Source organism: Aedes albopictus, chromosome 3 (assembly GCF_035046485.1).
Source record: "Aedes albopictus strain Foshan chromosome 3, AalbF5, whole genome shotgun sequence".
Classification (NCBI taxonomy): Eukaryota; Metazoa; Arthropoda; class Insecta; order Diptera; family Culicidae; genus Aedes; species Aedes albopictus.
The window spans coordinates 369,561,516-369,579,891 of record NC_085138.1 but is presented as its reverse complement, the minus strand read 5'-3'; the positions used below and the strand labels follow the sequence as shown (position 1 = coordinate 369,579,891).

Sequence of the window (18,376 nt, the reverse complement as noted above, 5' to 3'; positions counted from 1 at the left end):
CGACCCAATCACAATTTTATGCGTGCGGAAGTCGCCATAGCTTAAGCCTACCTGTTGAATGAAAACTCAACACCTAAAATGCACAACTTAACCCACGACCATCACCCATAATAAGATTCATTTCAAGCTCCAACTTAAGCTCTCTCATCTCTCACACTCCCATTAACTGCACACCTCTCCATCAAACTGCTGAATTACGGTGGTCGGTGATCATCGGACATCGCATCGGTACAGGCAGTCTCGTTTGTGTTTTGTTCGCGTACGGTTCGGTAGTAGAAGATCAGCGCGAATCAGCGCGATCGATCGATTGACGACGTTACGTTGTCGCGTCGCGTGATATTTACCTTTGGACATTCTTCTTCTTCCTATTTCCATTCTGCGCTGCGGGGTTTGTGATTGGATAGACACTGAAATCGATTCGAGTGAGTGTGGCAATTGACGAATGGAGAAGTGAAATTAATCTCGGAAGAAGGTTAAATTTGTAGAATTATAGTGATTTTTTAAGTGAACAGTGTCTGGATTTCGGAATTCGTGAAAATAATAAAAGAAAAAATGAAAGTGTCTCACCAAAACGGTATAGGTGGTTCGTACGATCGTGAATGTATTTCTGCGTGAGGCGTATGCGCCTAGCGGAAACGCGAAAATCATCATTCGAATGACAATAGGTGTTACATCAGTCGACGGAGTTGCTCAAAGTGGATTGCTGGAATTCAGTTGTTGCAATCCTACGATCGCGGGCTGGAATCCAAAGCAGTTGGATTAGCTTTTTTTACTGTTTCAAAATAGTTTTCTGCATACTGCAACAAAGCCTGCTGTGATTTGTGATTGGTTCGAGAGAAGCGCGAACACCGAGTGGAATTTAGAATGGCCTAACCCGCCGCGGTGTTGCGATTGGAGATGTTGAAGAGATTTCGGTAGGTGTCGCACTGTCAGTGTGTTGGTGTAGTTCTGAGCTGCTCTGCGTGAGAGAGATCTCCGTGACTACGCGAGAATTACCCGTGTGATCGCGACCGCAGCTGCAGTCGCGGATAGGCGGACGAGAGCGGATTGCGTTAGTCAGGGTGCAGTAATAATTTGCGGTGGTGTTTCGATATTGGTTCCGTCGCCGTCAGTTTTTTTTTTGTTAGGTGCTACGGAGTGTTTTTGTCTGCAACAAAGTTTGCGAAAGCCTACTGCTTTGATCGCTCGCGATCGATTTGTGCGAAGTTCCAGCGGCTCAACGAATCGTAGCAAGCCTTGGCAGACTTATTTCCCTTTCACGCATGAAGTGATCGGTACTGACCGCAAGAAGAGCTACCCAAAGAAGAAAACAACAATAATAAAAAATACAATCATAATTACAGTTTGTCGCTGTCAGAGTTGACCGTGGAGTACGAAAAAAAATCCTATTCTTGACGAGATTTTGAGCGTGTTGATTGTGTGTGCGTGGGCGTATTCGTGTATCTGTGTGTCAATCAAGTGCTGACCAGTGAATGGAATGTTGTTGAAAAATATGAAGTTGTCAGTTTTCACAACAATCGAATGATGTAGCGAATGGGAAGTGCAAGCAAAATGTCAAAATGAAAGTTGTTCCCATTGCCCATGGTAGTGCGGCTGCTAAACAAACTAGCCGTAGTGATGTTGTAGTTGTGGTGGAGCAGTGCTTTACGAACTGAGACATACGACGGATGGATGGACGGTAGCAGGCAGTTCCTTCTTCCGCACAGGCAGACACAGCAAAAGACAAAAGATTTCGACGGACGGAATGCGAGAAACCTCGAAGTCGTCGTCGTCGTCGTCGTCGAAGTTATCGTCACGAAAGAAGGAACTTAAGCATTAACATATGCAGTTGTGCAGCGGTGCATGTAGGCATGCACAATTTGACGGTGGAACAACTTGGCTGTCTTTCCAAATAATGCGATAGGTAAGAGATCTTGATTTTGGGTCTCGGAGAGTGAGGGATTGTTATGTAAAATTGATGGGATTGCATGAAAAGCGTTTTTGGGCTTCGGCAGATCTCTGGTGGTCTGTCTGCTTATTCGTATGGATCGGATACAGTGGAAAACTGTTCGAGTTTCATAATTCGCAATTTGTTCACAAATTGCACTGGATTACAACTGTATGAGCAAAACAATATAAGTTTTTTTTTTTTTTTTTTTTTTTTTTTTTTTTTTTTTTTTTTTTTTTTTTTTTTTTTTTTTTTTTTTTTTGAAGAGTGACCAGGTGGAGCTGCAGGACAGCTGATGGCAAAGCCTGGACCCTTTCCCAACTTTCCCCCTACTAGGACTAATACTCACGATGGACTAGACGATGTCGTCAACTTGATCAAAGTGTGTAGTAATTAGCATTAGGTCGTAGTAGTTTTTAAAAATACTGTTTTTAACTTTTCCCATCGCACTAGTGTTTTGATCGAATGGAAGCTCCAAAGATGATTTGATAATTGAACAATATTTCAATAATCGAAAATCTCCGAGGTCACTGGACAACATTCAGAGATAAAAAAGGGTGTCTATGTCTATGTTAACGCCTTCAGAGTACTATTCTTAAGAAATATACAAAGAGCAAAAAGAAAAAAAAAGTGTCGTAGCTAATTTTTAAAGATTTGATATTTCTGAAAATTATTCGAAGACAGCTACCAGAACTAGCGTTTTTAGCCGATATGGGCAACTAGTTTTTCTGACAGCTTCCCCAAACAATAATCAGATAATATCCTCAGTTATTTTATAATACATTCTGAGAATTATTTCAAGCTGATTACCAATAGTGTCAATAACCGATGTTAGTCATTGACAGCACCAGCATCATCTCCAAATAACTCTCATATTAGTGTTAGATAACACTTTTTGAGCTTCCATTCGATATTGTAAAGAAATTTGTCAAACCCTATTTGTTAAAATATAGTCAATAATGTATCAAATTGTGTTTCTAATTTCGCTAGTCGTCTTCTGCATATCTGTGATCATCTCAGTCCAAAGTAATGTTATATCCATCGTAACCCTTTACAATGTCAACCGTCCTAAATCCTAACTAAATTCCTGCTTTTTTGATCAGTGAAATAATATCGTCAATATAAAAACAAAAAAGTTCAGTCAACTGATTTTTGTCAAAAATAAAAATGATAATGATTATTTGTCAACTTTTATAAATTCACAAAACCCATAAAAATAAAAAATACAAATACAAACTCCTATAATCAACAGTTTTATCTTTACCTAATCAGTCCATAATTTTCTAATTGTAATGAATCTAATCTGTAAGGCTGTAAGTCAACTTATCCTAGCGTCCCCTGTCCTGTGTACTAACGAATTCAAGTAACGAATGATGAGTGTAACGCAGAGACCTTCTCTACCCACTCTTGCGTTACGTTAAATTTAATAATTATTGTTAAATTTGAGAAAATTCAAAGAATGCAAAGATTAGGTCTATGCAAGCTGAATTATAATTTGTTTTTGACTTGTGATAAATGCACGACGGATACTCCTTTGGTTCCCATTAGCACTTACGGCGATTCCTTCACTTGCGCTCAACTCGTAAACTAGATATATCTAGCTCAAAGTTCAAGCGGTGGTGAATGAACTGGCGCTAAAGTGCTAATGGGTTGAGCCCTCCCATCGCGTCAAGATCGAATATCCAGGGGAGGGTATGAGCAAAACAATATAAGTTGAAACGAAACAATGCTGTTTCGAATGTGTTGTGTACATCGCAAATCTACAAATGTACGCGATTGCGGAACAATATATACAGCTGTGTTCATAAAAATAGCAGTGAAAGCCGTTTTCCATACAAAATGACCAACTTTGGCATGCTGTAACTTTGTTCTCCTATGAGCGATTGAGCTGAAAATTTGACAGCGAACTACAAATATGGTGAATATTGTAATAGCAAAATCTGAGAATTTTCAAAGCACGTGGAAAAAAGCTAAAAACTATGTGAAATTGATCAAAATAATAGCAGTGTTTGTTTTGATATTTTTTACCCAGCAAACATTTTTAAAATTTTTAAGTTTAAACATTATCTTGTAACCCAAGCGGAAACTGTTTGAAAAGCGTACGAAAATATTTCTTGCTTTTTCAAGGTAAAGCTACATTTCAATTTATTTACACTGCTATTATTTTGAACGATTTCACATAGTGTTTAACTTTTTTCCACGTGCTTTGAAAGTTCTCAGATTTTGCTATAACAATATCCACCATATTTGTAGTTCGCTGTCAAATTTTCAGCTCAATCGCTCATAGGAGAACAAAGTAACAGCATGCCAAAGTTGGTCATTTTGTATGGAAAACGGCTTTCACTGCTATTTTTATGAACACAGCTGTATTTTATTGATGGCACAATGTTTGCAAGATAGTTTGGAGAACATATCGTGTTTATGTTGAAAATATTCTTTTATACTTACATGTTGTTAAAACATCTCACAGAAGCTCAAGAACAGGGTATGATAAAGATAACTTACATATCAGGTTCCTTTAGCTTCAGATTTATGTTGTAGCAAGAACCTGTCACCCTCGTCTCCGGCTGTTAAATACACTTCAAAGAGAAATATTCGACAAGGAAGCAAGAAAAAAAGCTACTTAAGTTCCTCGCAGCTCAAGCAAGCCTCCTAGACCCAAGCGAGGACTGTTTACTTTTAGAGTTCTCGTGAATCGCTTATATGATACCCTCGGCCTTCCAGAAACTTTTAGAGGCGTTATTGATATGTTTATTGTTTATTGTGTACATTCATCGGTCTACATGAAAAAAGGAGTTAAAAAGCTCATAAAAGTGATCTATACAATCTGTTACGGAAAGATTTAGCACTAATATTAAAGTCAAACATTGATAAACAATTATTAAAAACAACACACACAGCTCCAATGGGCTCATGTTGTCCGTAAACAGTCCGGTGAAATGGAAGTCGTAGGAAGCTTCGTTGTCGCAGTGCTGTGGCTCCGATGTTGATGTCAAACTGAGCTAGTATCCATGAAGCGTCAACTTCACCCAGCAGGACCTTAGCCACAAAGTACCCTCTAGCTACTGTCCTGCGTCTTCCCAGCGTGTCCATTCCTAATAACTGGCATCTGCTCTCGTACGGCGGTAACTGTTCTCGATTTCGCCAAGGAAGGAAACGAAGTGCATATCTAATAAATTTTGCCTGCACTTTTTCAATCCGCTCAGTCCAAACATTGTGATACGGACACCACACAATAGCCGAGGATTCCAGAATGGAGCGAACTAAGCTGAAGTACAACTACCGCAAGCAATAAGGGTCGCGGAACTCATTGGATATCCTGAAAATAAAACCCAAGTTGCGGTTTGCCTTGGCAAGTATGTAGCTGTAATGCTCCCTGAAGTTTAATTCAGAATCCAGCAGTACTCCTAGATCTTTCATCACATTAGTTCGATGTAGTGGCCGATTGTCAATGAAATAGTTTCAAATGATTGGGGTTTTCTTCCTGATGAACGATATCACCGAGCTTTTTGTTACGCTCACTATTAGAAGATTGCGTCCACACCATTCGAAAAAAAAATGTCGACTAGTTTTTGCAACCTTTGGCAGTCCAGAGCTGATTCTATCCTTAAATACATTTTTTCATCAGCGTAAACCAATTTGCATTCAGCTGGAAGGTCTAAGCAGACGTCATTGAAAAATATATTGAATAGCAGCGGTCCCAAATTGCTGCCTTGCGGCACTCCAGAAAGCCTACAGTAGAAGAATATCTTCGGAATCTGACACAATCATGGCCCCTCCTTGCTGCGATCATATCTTTCGATGGATAATTCATCAAGTGAGGTTCAAGATATGATCACTGTGCTACAGCGGAACTGTCATAGTCTTAAACCTAAATTAGACCTGTTTAAGTTTTTGATTCACAACTCTGACTGTGATATATTTGCCCTTTGTGAAACATGGCTTTCTACTGAAGATGAACTCAACTTCCACGATTTCAACATTATACGCCAGGATCGAGATGACCATTATGGGAGATTTATTTTGGGGATCAAAAAGACTTACTTATTTTAAAGAATTCCAATCGCGACTCACCCTGGCGTAGAAATCGTCGCTTGCCAAATAAACGTAAAGGGTAAAGAACTTTGCGTAGCTTCCGTTTACATACCTTCAAGAATTTCAATTAACCGCCGACATCTTTGGAATGCAGTTTCTTCACTATCACATCCAGTTTCAATTCTGGGTGATATGGCCTCACATGGTACTGGGTGGGACGAACCATATGACGATCACAGGGTGGCCATTTTCTATGATTAATGCGACGATTTCAACTTGAACGTTTTGAATACAGGTGAAGTGACACGTATTGCGTCTGACGGCAAAGAAAGTCGTCTTGACCTATCACTGGCATCAAGTTCACTATCATTCGATTGCTCGTGGAAGGTGATCGAAGATCCTCATGGTAGTGATCACTTGCCCATTATAACCACCATCAAATATAATAGTGCAAGGTCAGACTTACCAATTCAGGTTCCTTTTGACCGCACTAGGAATATCGATTGGCAACAATTTGCAGCAGCGGTATCCTTTGGAGTTGAATCATTCAATCTACTACCACCTTTGGATGAGTATCGATTCCTGTCTGAACTGATTTACACGAGTGCATTAGAACCACAAAAAAGGCGTGTTCCAAGTGCAACCTTCAAAAGAAGATCAGTCACACTAGGCTGGGATGATGATTGCACCCAGTTATATCATAAAATATCTGATGCTTTCACAGCTTTTCGTAGGCATGGTACTTCAGATCTTTATCAAGAGTACGCTAAGTGTGAAAGACAGCTAAAAAACCTGCTGAAAGCAAAAAAGAGTAGTTATTGGCGAGATTTGATTGATGGTCTCTCAAGAGAAACTTCGATGACAACGCTTTGGAGAGTGGCTCGCAACATGCGAAACCACTCATCCTCTAATGAGAGTGACGAATACATACAATAGCTGGATATTCAACTTCGCAAAAAAGGTCTGTCCAAACTCGGTCACAGCCAAACTGCTCTCTTGGGAAACTTCCTCAAGAGACGTCTCTCTGGACAGACCATTCTCCATGCTGGAGTTCTCTATGGCTCTTATTTCATCAAACAATTCAGCTTCTTCTGAAGAATCTCCCAGATATCGCAAAAAGACGATTACTGGACCTGTTCAACTCATTAATGGAGAACAACATCGTTCCACATGAATGGAGACAGTTCAAAGTAATAGCTATTCAAAAGCCTGGTAAACCAGCGTCTGATCATAATTCATACCGCCCAATTGCTATATGTTGTCATGTTTAAGGAAATTGTTAGAAAAAAAATGATCCTACCGCGACTCGACCATTGGGTTGAATCGAATAACTTGCTTTCAAATACACAGTTCGGGTTTCGCATGGGCAAAGGAACAAACGATTGTCTAGGGTTGCTTGCAACAGATATTCAACTGGCCTTTGCGGAAAAGGAGCAATTGGCTTCAGTTTTTTTTTACATTAAGGGCGCTTTTGATTCAGTTTCCATAGGAATATTTTCAGAAAAACTGCACAATAGTGGACTACCAGGAATCTTAAATAATTTCTTGTATAATTTGTTGTCAGAAAAACATGAGCTTCAATCTCGGACAACTGTCAACTTCCAGAATTAGCTACATGGGCCTACCCCAAGGCTCATGTTTAAGTCCCTTGCTTTATAATTTCTATGTGAAAGACATTGACAGTTGTTTGGAAGGCCAATGCACTCTGAGACAACTTGCAGATGATGCTGTGGTTTCTCTAAAAGGCCCACATGCAGACATGTTGCAAAGACCATTGCAAAATTCTCTAAATAATCTGTCCGGTTGGGCAAGAGGTTTGGGGATCGAGTTTGCTCCGCAAAAAAACTCAATTGGTTGTTTTTTCTAGAAAGCGCAATCCAGCCCAAATGAAACTTAAGTTTTTGGGAACAGAAATCGACCAGTTTTTAACTTCGAAATATCTTGTGGTCTGGTTTGATTCAAAAGGCACATGGGGTACCCAAACTAAGTATTTGGTGCAAAAATGTCCACAAAGGATCAATTTTATACGCACAATTACCGGAACATGGTGGGGTGCTCACCCGGAAGACCTCATAAAACTTTACAAAACGACTATTCTCTCTGTTCCCGAGTATGGCTCTTTCTGCTTCCTCTCAGCAGCAAATTGCCACCTAATAAAGTTGGAACGAATTCAATACCGTTGTTTGCGTATTGCTCTCGGCTGTATGCACTCAACACATAATGCGAGCCTAGAGGTCCTGGCAGGGGTGAAACCTCTCTAGAACCGCTTCTGGGAGCTCTCGCTAAGGTTACTTATCAAGTGTGGAGTGAGCAACACACTTGTTATTTAAAACTTCGAAGAAATGCTCAGTCTGAACACTCAGTCAAAATTCATGAGAATTTATCTGTTCTGCATGTCGTCTGACATAAGCCTACCAAGTTATAACCCTCCTCGTGTACACTTCACTAATGGCAGTTCCTCTGTTAAATACGATCTGCCCATGAAACAAGCTATTCAGGGAATACCAGATCAACTTCGTGGTGTATTTATTCCTTGCATTTTTAACGAAAAGTACCAAAATGTCAATTCCTGTAAGAGATTCTTCACTGATGGGTCTCGCATAAATGGATCCACTGGTTTCGGTATCTTCAATGAAAATTTCACCGCCTTACGCAATCTTCAGGAACCTTGTTCGGTTTATGTTGCAGAGCTGGCAGCAATCAACTTCGCTTTGGGGATGATTTCCAACATGCCTGTAGACCATTTCTTCATTTTCTCGGATAGCCTTAGGTCGATTTAGGCACTTCTGTCGATGAAACCTGTAAAGCATGCATCTTACTTTCTTACAAAAATAAGGGAGCAGATGGGTGCACTGGTCGAAAGATCATACAAGATTACCTATGTATGGGTCCCCTCACCTTGTTCAATTTATGGTAATAAGAAGGCGAACTCTCTCGCAAAGGTGGGCGCACAGGATGGTGAGATCTATGATAGAAGAATTTCACATGATGAATTTTTCCATTTTGTTTGCCAGAGTTCTCTTCAAAGTTGGCAATATGATTGGTGAGATGGCCAGCTGGGACGGTGGTTACATTCCATTATTCCTAATATTTCTTTGCGAGTGTGGTGGTATGGTTTGGATGTAAGTCGCAATTTCATTCGCGTAATGTCAAGACTTATGTCCAACCATTACTCGCTAGATGCGCATTTACACAGGATTAACGTCGCATTGAGCAATGTTTGTACTAAGTGCGGCTCCGCCCGCATAGAAATTTACAATTCGTGCTATCACTCATATCATAAGACGTCCATTCGTGGAATGATTATTACAAAACTAGTAATCGTTTTATGATTCAATGATAGGAATTGAAAAATTGACATTATTCAATATTATTTGGGTATCATACCATTTATGATAACGATACAATCAATAATACATGAATCATTTCTAAAAATATCGTTCTGATTAGTTTTCGAGTTTTGTGGACCTTTTTAAGTAAAAGCAATGCAATGGCATAGAATTACTATAGCATGCGTTACTGTTTTGTCATCAGTGATAAAATCACACACCTATAAGCTCGTCTTTAGGTACTTCTGAGCATCAAAAACAACACTGCAGTGAATGCACTATTTTGTTCATGCGACTGCGAGGAAAATTTTGCCACCAAAATCTGCCACACTAAAAAACTGTTTTCATGCCAGCAGCTGCCGTTCCCTAAGCTTTGCAAACACTTGAAAGTTTTGTGAAAGCAGGTGATAGCTTACCTTTACCGACTACAATAGCATCATAGCTTGCTGAAGTGGATTATTTTAAATGTTCCTTTTCACGTAGAATTCTTGCATCACAGCTCCCCCGAAGCTGATGATTTTCACTAATTGCTATTTCCTCCCCAGTCAACCAGTGATCGTATAAGATGTTGAATAAGATGTTAAAGTGGAGGCGATATGCGTACATTTTACATGCGCCTAAATGGAGGCATGCACGCATATGGCCTCCACTTTATCATCTTATGCAACATCTTATACGATTACTGGTTGTCTGGGTCGGCTATTTCACTTTCACAACATCACCGAGCTCCAACCTACCGCGATCACCGATTCAATTTGGCGTACTGCGTAAATACCGCGCAAAGAGTTAGCAAAGGTCGTCTTACACGGTTCGATTCCCGGACAAAACAATAAAAAACACCGGGGATGTAAACAACGATTCACATAATCGTAGAAATAATTGACAGTGTCCGAGAAGTGCCCACAGGGGTGTGCTTTTTTTTCTATCGGTAAAACAGATTTGGTGAAATATTTCCGTTTTGTTTTTATTATTCACCGAATCATAAAGTTGATGATAAAGTGATTATAACATGAACGATCGCGTGAAATTTTTGTTCGAGAAATTTGGCGTTTTTGAATGGTAACGATACTTAACAACCCATTCGGTCTATCATTGATATTCTCAAAATGATAACTGCTATCACCAATATGATATGTTGTATCATCGATTTATAATCCTGTTTATGATAACATGAATAATGGGAAAATCATACACTGTACAATTGATGTATGATACCGTTTTATTCGGGCGGTTATGATGACATCGACCACGTAGTTTGGCAATGCCTGGATAATGACGCTTCCAGAGCACTTCTTTTGGATACCCTTGAGGCCCGAGGTAGACAACCCCTTGTTCTTGTGGGAAATGTGTTGGGGACCCGCGATGTCACATACATGGGATGTATTTTCGACTTTCTTCGCTCTGCTGGTATAAAAGTTTAATTCGCTTGTGTTTTCTTCTCCAGTTTTATTTTTCTCTGTTTTGTCCTCTTTGTGTAACCAAGCTGCTCCTGGCCATCCGGAAGACCAAGTCCCACAACAAGTTGGTACCAACACCATAGGGCACCGAATACGCTAGCAAGATGCGATTCACCCCCGGATGAGCTGCAGTGAAATCTTTGGCCACGAGAACCCTGGCTTCCACCCATTACTAACAGATATCATTAAAAGTTATTACTCTGTATAATGTATACTATTAAGTACAAAAAAGATCTCCGGCTCCGTAAAGCGTTATACGCGATTGAGCCTCAAATAAAAGAACTTGAAAAAAAAAAAGATAACATACCTATTCAGGCCTTGAAAAATAACTGAACATAATAGTTCAATGGCATCAGTAATTAGGGATCCAATTACATAGACAGACATACATAACACACGCAAAATTTCCATCGACTACGCTTTTAACGATCATTTTATATTTTTATAGTATGTAGTGGATGTCACATCCAGAGGCGCTCGCATCGTTTTTCTTTACACTTGATGTTTCATACTAGCGCCTTCTGTTGACGTGATTGAACAACGATGTGTGTCATGCAATATGTCCGCCAGGTGATGGTAGTATTAACTGGACAAAGAATTTTCACCAAAAATTGTTCTGGGTGTTTCGTCTGTTTGTGCCGATTAGCTATCAAACAAAGGGAAGCTAAGTGATCACTACAACAGCGAGTGTCTACAAACTGTTTATCACATTCGCCGTTTTTCGCCATCTATTACATATGACAAGTCAGTTGAAATTGGATAAGATCTTCACCGTTTGGTAAATCCTTTAGAAATGCTATCACATGTCCTAACACATGTGATGCGATGTGATGCGACTTCAAACGGCAAATACGTGCTGCATGTAACAACCCACAATAAACGGGGAAGATGTCCTCATCTTACTGTCGTTAGCTGAAATCGCAGCTAAATTAAGGATTATCATAATAGGGTCTTCTACAAAGTTGTTGCTTAGAGTATCAACTGCGATATTATCAATTCTGAGCTAAATCGAACTCGTCAAACCGACGTGCTGAATAAGAGACTGGACTGCCGTGTGCAGCATAGTTGTCCCATATTAATAGGGATTTCCAAAGAACATGGGTCAAGTATGCTGCACACGGCAGTGGAGGTCATTCAAATTATCGTTTATCTGGACTGAAAATCTCATATAAACCTTAAACATAAGTCGCGTCAGCGCAGTTTTGAACCGATTGAGCTAAAACATTCCCGAATTATTCTTCTCATCCAAAGGCACGATTAGATTTATTTTCTTTTGAAGAAAATTTGACAACTTCAGGTTAAGTTCACTTACAAGCATTTATGAAAAAAAAAAATCACCTAAACCATGTTCAAATCTCCCTTGATTTATTACCTTTTGAATGAGGCTCTTAACTAGCGATGACTAGCGATGTCTAGCGATGTTCACGTGGTACATGTTTGCGCCAGTTAGAAAGATAACACAATATTTTCCTCCTACGTCCATAAGTTTCGAAGCCAGTGATCAGCAGCTTAGCATTTGTATTTTTAATCCTCCATTTTAGCACGTTCTATAGCAGACAACAAACTTGTTAATCGTTGTGTCCATAAACTGGCTGACGATTTTGCATTCAAACGTGACATTGCTAAATTAGAAGAAATTACAATAGCTCTAATCTAAGTATACGATGTTGCAGCGGATATCCGTTACGGATGACTGTTCAAAAACTTTCATAGTTGACACCCTTCACACACCATGAACAAAACTGTTCTGAAATTCACTTATGCTGGACATCACTCTCTCTCTCTCTCTTCTTGGCGTTACGTCCTCACTGGGACAAAGCCTGCTTCTTAGCTGTTCTATGAGCACTTCCACAGTTATTAACTGAGAGCTTCCTCTGCCAATGACCATTTTGCATGCGTATACCGTGTGGCAGGCACGAAGATACTCTATGCCCAAGGAAGTCAAGGAAATTTCCTTTACGAAAAGATCCTGGACCGACCGGGAATCGAACCCATCACCCTCAGGATGGTCATGCTGAATACCCGTGCGTTTACCGCCTCGGCTATATAGGCCCTTAATGCTGGACATCAATAGTAGTTCAATTTCGTTCCAATGCAAATTGGAGCCATTCCACATTCACACTGACGAGGTTAAACCACCGTCTATCCATAGGAGTCCGTTTTTCCACACTTCAAAAGAGCATCAGGGGCTTCTTTCTCACGGGCATCGGAAACAGTGGGTAGGCAGCCGGAGGAGAGATCAAGAGAAGCGGTTAGCTGCAATAGAAGACTTCATAAAGACCTTCCGCTGTGTGTGAACCATTTCCAGGCCACAAGGTAGCAAACATGCAATCATCGTATTGACGTTGGTCTTCAGTCTTTTTTTCGGTTTCTTTGCGAAAAACTGCAATTATTGCGTTCGAAGTGTTTCCTTCTCCTTGGATCCGGGGTCGTTTGGATTGGATAGAAGGTTCAATGGATTCAGACAGGCATTGCTGGTGCTTAATATCAATCGTTCAGTGTTGTGACAATCGTAGTTTTGGTCCTTGCATATTGGATCGGTGCTTGTCAAAGTATATCTTTATCTTTCGATCTTCTGGCCTGTGTCCTTTAGAATGCTTCTAGACACGCGAGGGACGCATCGAGCTACTGGTTGAGGTCCCGGATGAGAATTCATGAATAATAAGTAATAAATGTATGTAGAGTCCATATGGTCACAGCTGTAAAGGCGTGGGAGACCATGCTGAGGATGACGAATTCGATTCTCGGTCGGACCAAGAACTAACTTTTCGTAATGGTAATTTCCTTGATTTGCTTGAACATAGAGTATCTTCGTATCTACCACACGATATACACATGTAAAATGGTCTTTGGCAGAAGAACCTCTCAGTAAAGTAAGAAGCAAGCTTTGTCCTAGTGGGGTGTGCTGCCAAGAAGAAGAAGAAACAGAAGAAGGGTAGTCGATCTACTCAAATTTTTCTTATTGTGTCGAACTCAAATGAACTCATGTTTAAGTAGTTTGAAGGTTCCGCGTAGGATATTTTTCGTTACAGATAAGTTTCACATAAAAATGCCAATGCTCGTAGAGTCTTTTGCTGGATTTTCTCCGGAGGTAATACAATCTTTTGTTAAATCCCGTAACGTGGGTAGATCGGCACGGTAAATGCTGGGTATGCTGCGCAATTCAGATCCCATTGTGATCCACTGCCCAGCAACTCCTATCCCTACCTCCTTGTGGTACCGGCCGGAAACTATGAGCAATCTTAGGGAAGATCGGGTAACCAACCCCGGTGGGAACTTTGGTCATAGGCTGACAGGAAAGGGGGATCTGTTCTCCCGGAGGAGTGGCTCACAACAGCGTCTGATCCCCATGTTAGGGGCAGCTGATCTACGTCGGAGTGCCAGGGAAGGACTCTAAGCTCAACTGTGCACTGTGGTCCTCCGGAAAGTAGGGGGTTGCTGTCAGGCCCTACGAGCCAGCCGTAAAAAATCTTTGTAACGGAAAATCAGCAACAGAATAATACGAACCGAGACCAATGGCAACGACCCCAGCGAACAAAAAGGACTTGTGATTGGAAACTCGGTACATGGAACTGCCGATCTCTCAACTTCATTGGGAGCACCCGAATATTCACCGATCTACTGAATGACCGCGGGTTCGGCATCGTAGCGCTGCAGGAGGTGTGTTGGACAGGATCCATGGTGTGCACGTTTAGAGGTAATAATACCGTTTACCAGAGCTGCGGCAACACACGACTTAGCTACGACTTATTGATTTCGCCGCCTCCAAAAATATGGCCATACGTAGCACCTTTTTCCAACACAGCCTCCCTTATCGTTACACCTGGAGATCACCACAGCAGACGGAGACTCAAATCGACCACGTTCTGATTGACGGACGGCACTTCTCCGACATTATCGACGTCAGGATCTATCGTGGCGCCAACATCGACTCCGACCACTATCTGGTGATGGTCAAACTGTGCCCAAAACTCTCCGTCATCAACAATGTACGGTACCGGCGACCGACACGGTACAACCTAGAGCGACTGAAGCAATCGGATGTCGCCTCAGCATACGCGCAGAATCTCGAGGCCGTGTTGCCAGACGAGAGCGAGCTTGATGAGGCCCCTCTAGAGGACTGCTGGAGTACAGGGAAAGCAACCATCAACGACGCAGCCGAGAGCACCATCGGGTACGTGGAACGGAATCGACGGTACGAATGGCGAGTGCAGAACGGTTTTGGAGGAGAAGAACGCAGCGAGGGCGGTAATGCTGCGGCAAGGGACTCGATAGAACGTGAAACATTACAACAGAAGCGGAAACAGCAGACCCGCCTCTTTCGGGAGAAAAAGCGCCGCCTGGAAGAAGCTGAGTGTTAAGAAATGGAACTGCTGTGCCGTTCCTAAGAAACACGGAAGTTCTATCAGAAGCTCAACGCATCCCGCAACGGCTTCGTGCCGCGAGCCGAAATATGCAGGGATAAAGACGGAGGCTTCTTGACGGACGGACGTGAGGTGATCGAAAGATGGAAGAAGCACTTCGATCAGCACCTGAACGGCGTGGAGAACGTAGGCACGGGAGGCCACGACAACGGAGAAAACGACGACGCCAGTGCAGCGGAAGGCGGAAATGAACCAACTCCCACGCTGAGGGAAGTTAAGGATGCCATTCACCAGCTCAAACCAACAAAGCAGCTGTTAAGGATGGTATCGCAGCTGAACTCATCAAGATGGGCCAAGAAAAGTTGGCCACCTGTCTGGGAAACCGAACAGCTACCGGAGGAGTGGAAGGAAGGGGTAATCTGCCCCATTCACAAGAAATCAGGTATCAGTAGGTCGGCTCTAGAGGCACGTTCTCCTCCATTCGGGAAATTTGTGCCATCGCCATGAACACGAGCCTATTTATCATTTACCTGACGGAGAAGGCAAGGAAAAAGGATAGGACATGGGAAAGGACAGGTAAGGGAATAGGATCGCCATACTCGCAAAAGCGTACCACAATGGGTTCACATAGCGTCCTGAAAAGGACACTGTAATAACGCATAAAGCGTAAAGAGAGCCTATAGCTCTTTACCACAGCGGGTCAAGAACAACAGAACGTCCTGAAGATTCAGGTTTCTGAAGTCAGTTTTACTTAATAAGTGTTTCCCGAGTACTCGGAAACGCAATTTCGCAAAAACTGGACAGTTACATATTAAATGATACGAAGTTGCATAATCGGATTCAAAGCTATCACATGCAAATGAATCAGCTTGCTGAATATTCGCCATGTGATAACTGAGTCGGCAGTGGCCCGTCAATGCTTTGACCAGCATGCTGCAATTCTGCTTTGACAGATTTGTTAGATACTTTGCCACCCCTAGAGATGGCTCAGTACAATACAATTTTGTTTGACGACATGACTCCAAACTATTCCAGTATTGTTTGTGCTGAGTGGCAGCCCAGGTGTCAATCTGAAGCTTCACCCAACACTTGGATACCGGAATAGCTGGCTCAGGGCCAATGAAGTCATGTGATGCTCCAGTGCGAGCTAGCTCACCAGCCAAATCATTTCCAGCGATGGAAGAATGGCCAGGTACCCATACAAGGTGAACATCATTTGCTGAATTCAGCTCCTCGATTTCAGTTCGACAAGCGATAACTATCTTCGACCTGGAGTTGGCCGAAGCAAGTGCTTTAATAGCAGCCTGGCTATCTGAACAGAAGTATATTACTTTGCCCATTACGTGCTGCTGAAGTGCTGATTGCACTCCGCACATAAGAGCAACGATTTCGGCCTGAAAAACGGTGCAGTGTCTACCAAGTGAATAAGACTGATACAGCCTTAGCTCACGAGAATACACACCAGCACCTGCTCGACCTTCGAGAAGGGAGCCATCAGTGTAACATACGATGCCGTCTGAAATACTTCTCTCCAGATAACCAGATGTCCCGGGAAGGGAATTTCGTGGAAAATGTCCTATATGGAAAATTACAAGCAATTGTAAGATCTTTTGGAGCAAGGACAACTTTGTCCCAATTCACCAAAAGTGGAAACAACGAGGTGTGTGTTGAACTGCGGTTCACAGGAGTTTCCTCTAGTAAACCGAGTACCCATAGACGGTAAGTGCAAGAAAGTGCTTCTTGTTTGAGATGAATGTGTAGTGGGGCAACGTCAAAGAGCACTTCGATCGCTGCCGTATTTAGGAGTTGAAGAGAACGCTCCAGACATCGCCATTAAGCACATCCGTTGGAGATGGCCTAATTTTGATTGGACCGTTCTCACTTCACCTTTTTGCCACCACACAAGACATCCATAAGCCAATATTTAACGAACAACAGTTGTGTAAATCCATTTGATATACTTGGGTTTAAGACCCCAAGTTGTACCAAAGGTTCGCCGGCATTGCCCGAAGGCCATACAAGCTTTCTTGATTCTGAACTCAACATGAGGCGTTCAGGAAAGCTTGGAATCCAGAATGATTCCAACGTACTTTACCTGTTCAGTCACAATGATTTCAGAATCAAAAAGACGTAAAGGTCGAACACCATTACGGTTTCGCTTTTCCGTGAAAAGAACAATAGATGTTTTACTCAGATTTACCGAAAGGCCATATTGGCGACACCAACCCTCAACTACCTGAAGAGCGTTTTGCATCAGGTCGAAAAGGGTGCTGATGCACATACCGACTAACAATGTTAGGTAGTCGTCGGCAAAACCATAAGTAGGAAAACCGCTATTATTGAGTTGCCTCAATAGCGTATCTGTTACGAGATTCCATAAAAGTGGTGATAAGACTCCCCCTTGGGGGCATCCACAAACACTCAATTTCCTAATCGCCGCTGTCGGTTTTTGAGCATTGGTGAATCCAATTGGAAATCATTGGAGATATACCATGACCCCGTGCGGCTTCCAATATGGCATCGAAAGGCACGTTGTCAAAGGCACCCTCGATATCTAAGAAAACACCCAAGCAGGATTGCTTTTGAGCGAATGCCTTCTCGATATCGTAAACAACTTTGTGTAGAAGAGTCACAGTGGACTTTCCAGATTGGTAAGCATGTTGGTTCACATGAAGAGGCACATTGGCCAGATGAACATCACGGATGTGATGATCGACTATGCGTTCTAAGCATTTCAGAAGAAAAGAGGTCAAACTGATTGGTCTGAAGCTCTTTGCTTCTTCATACGACGCGCGACCCACTTTCGGAATAAGCTTCACAGTAATATCCCGCCAGGATTTGGGAATATACCCTGTAGCAAAACTGCAAACAAGTAGTTGTTTCAAAACATGTTTGAAATGATCAAATCCCTTCTGAAGCAAAATAGGATAAATCCCATCTGCCCCAGGAGATTTGAAAGGCGCAAAGCTATTAAGTGCCCATTCAATCGATTCTAAAGTTATGATACTCCGAGCCTAAGCTAAAGAATCATAACTACAATAAAAGACATCAGGTTCATCCGAAGATGTAAAATCCACACATTCGGGGAAGTGTGTACTGAATAAACATTACAAAACTTCCTCATCAGAGGAAGTGAAATCACCATTTGGCAAACGAAGTTCGTTCACTTGAAAATCCTTAGATTTTGCAAGGATTTTGTTCAATCGACTGGCTTCACTTAGACTGGAAACATTTGTACAAAGGTTTTTCCAGCCGGATCGTTCA

The 18,376-nt window shown here is 41.9% G+C and overlaps 1 protein-coding gene across 1 annotated transcript in view; it reads left to right on the top strand.

Moving 5' to 3' along the window:
* Positions 1-240: 240 nt before the first annotated feature.
* Positions 241-18,376, top strand: part of LOC109432299 (ral guanine nucleotide dissociation stimulator-like 1) — a 230,401-nt gene continuing 212,265 nt past the window's right edge. The window contains exon 1 of the mRNA XM_062855559.1: positions 241-1,903. The gene's annotated coding sequence lies outside the window, so the exon portion shown is untranslated. The remainder of the gene's footprint in view (positions 1,904-18,376) is intronic.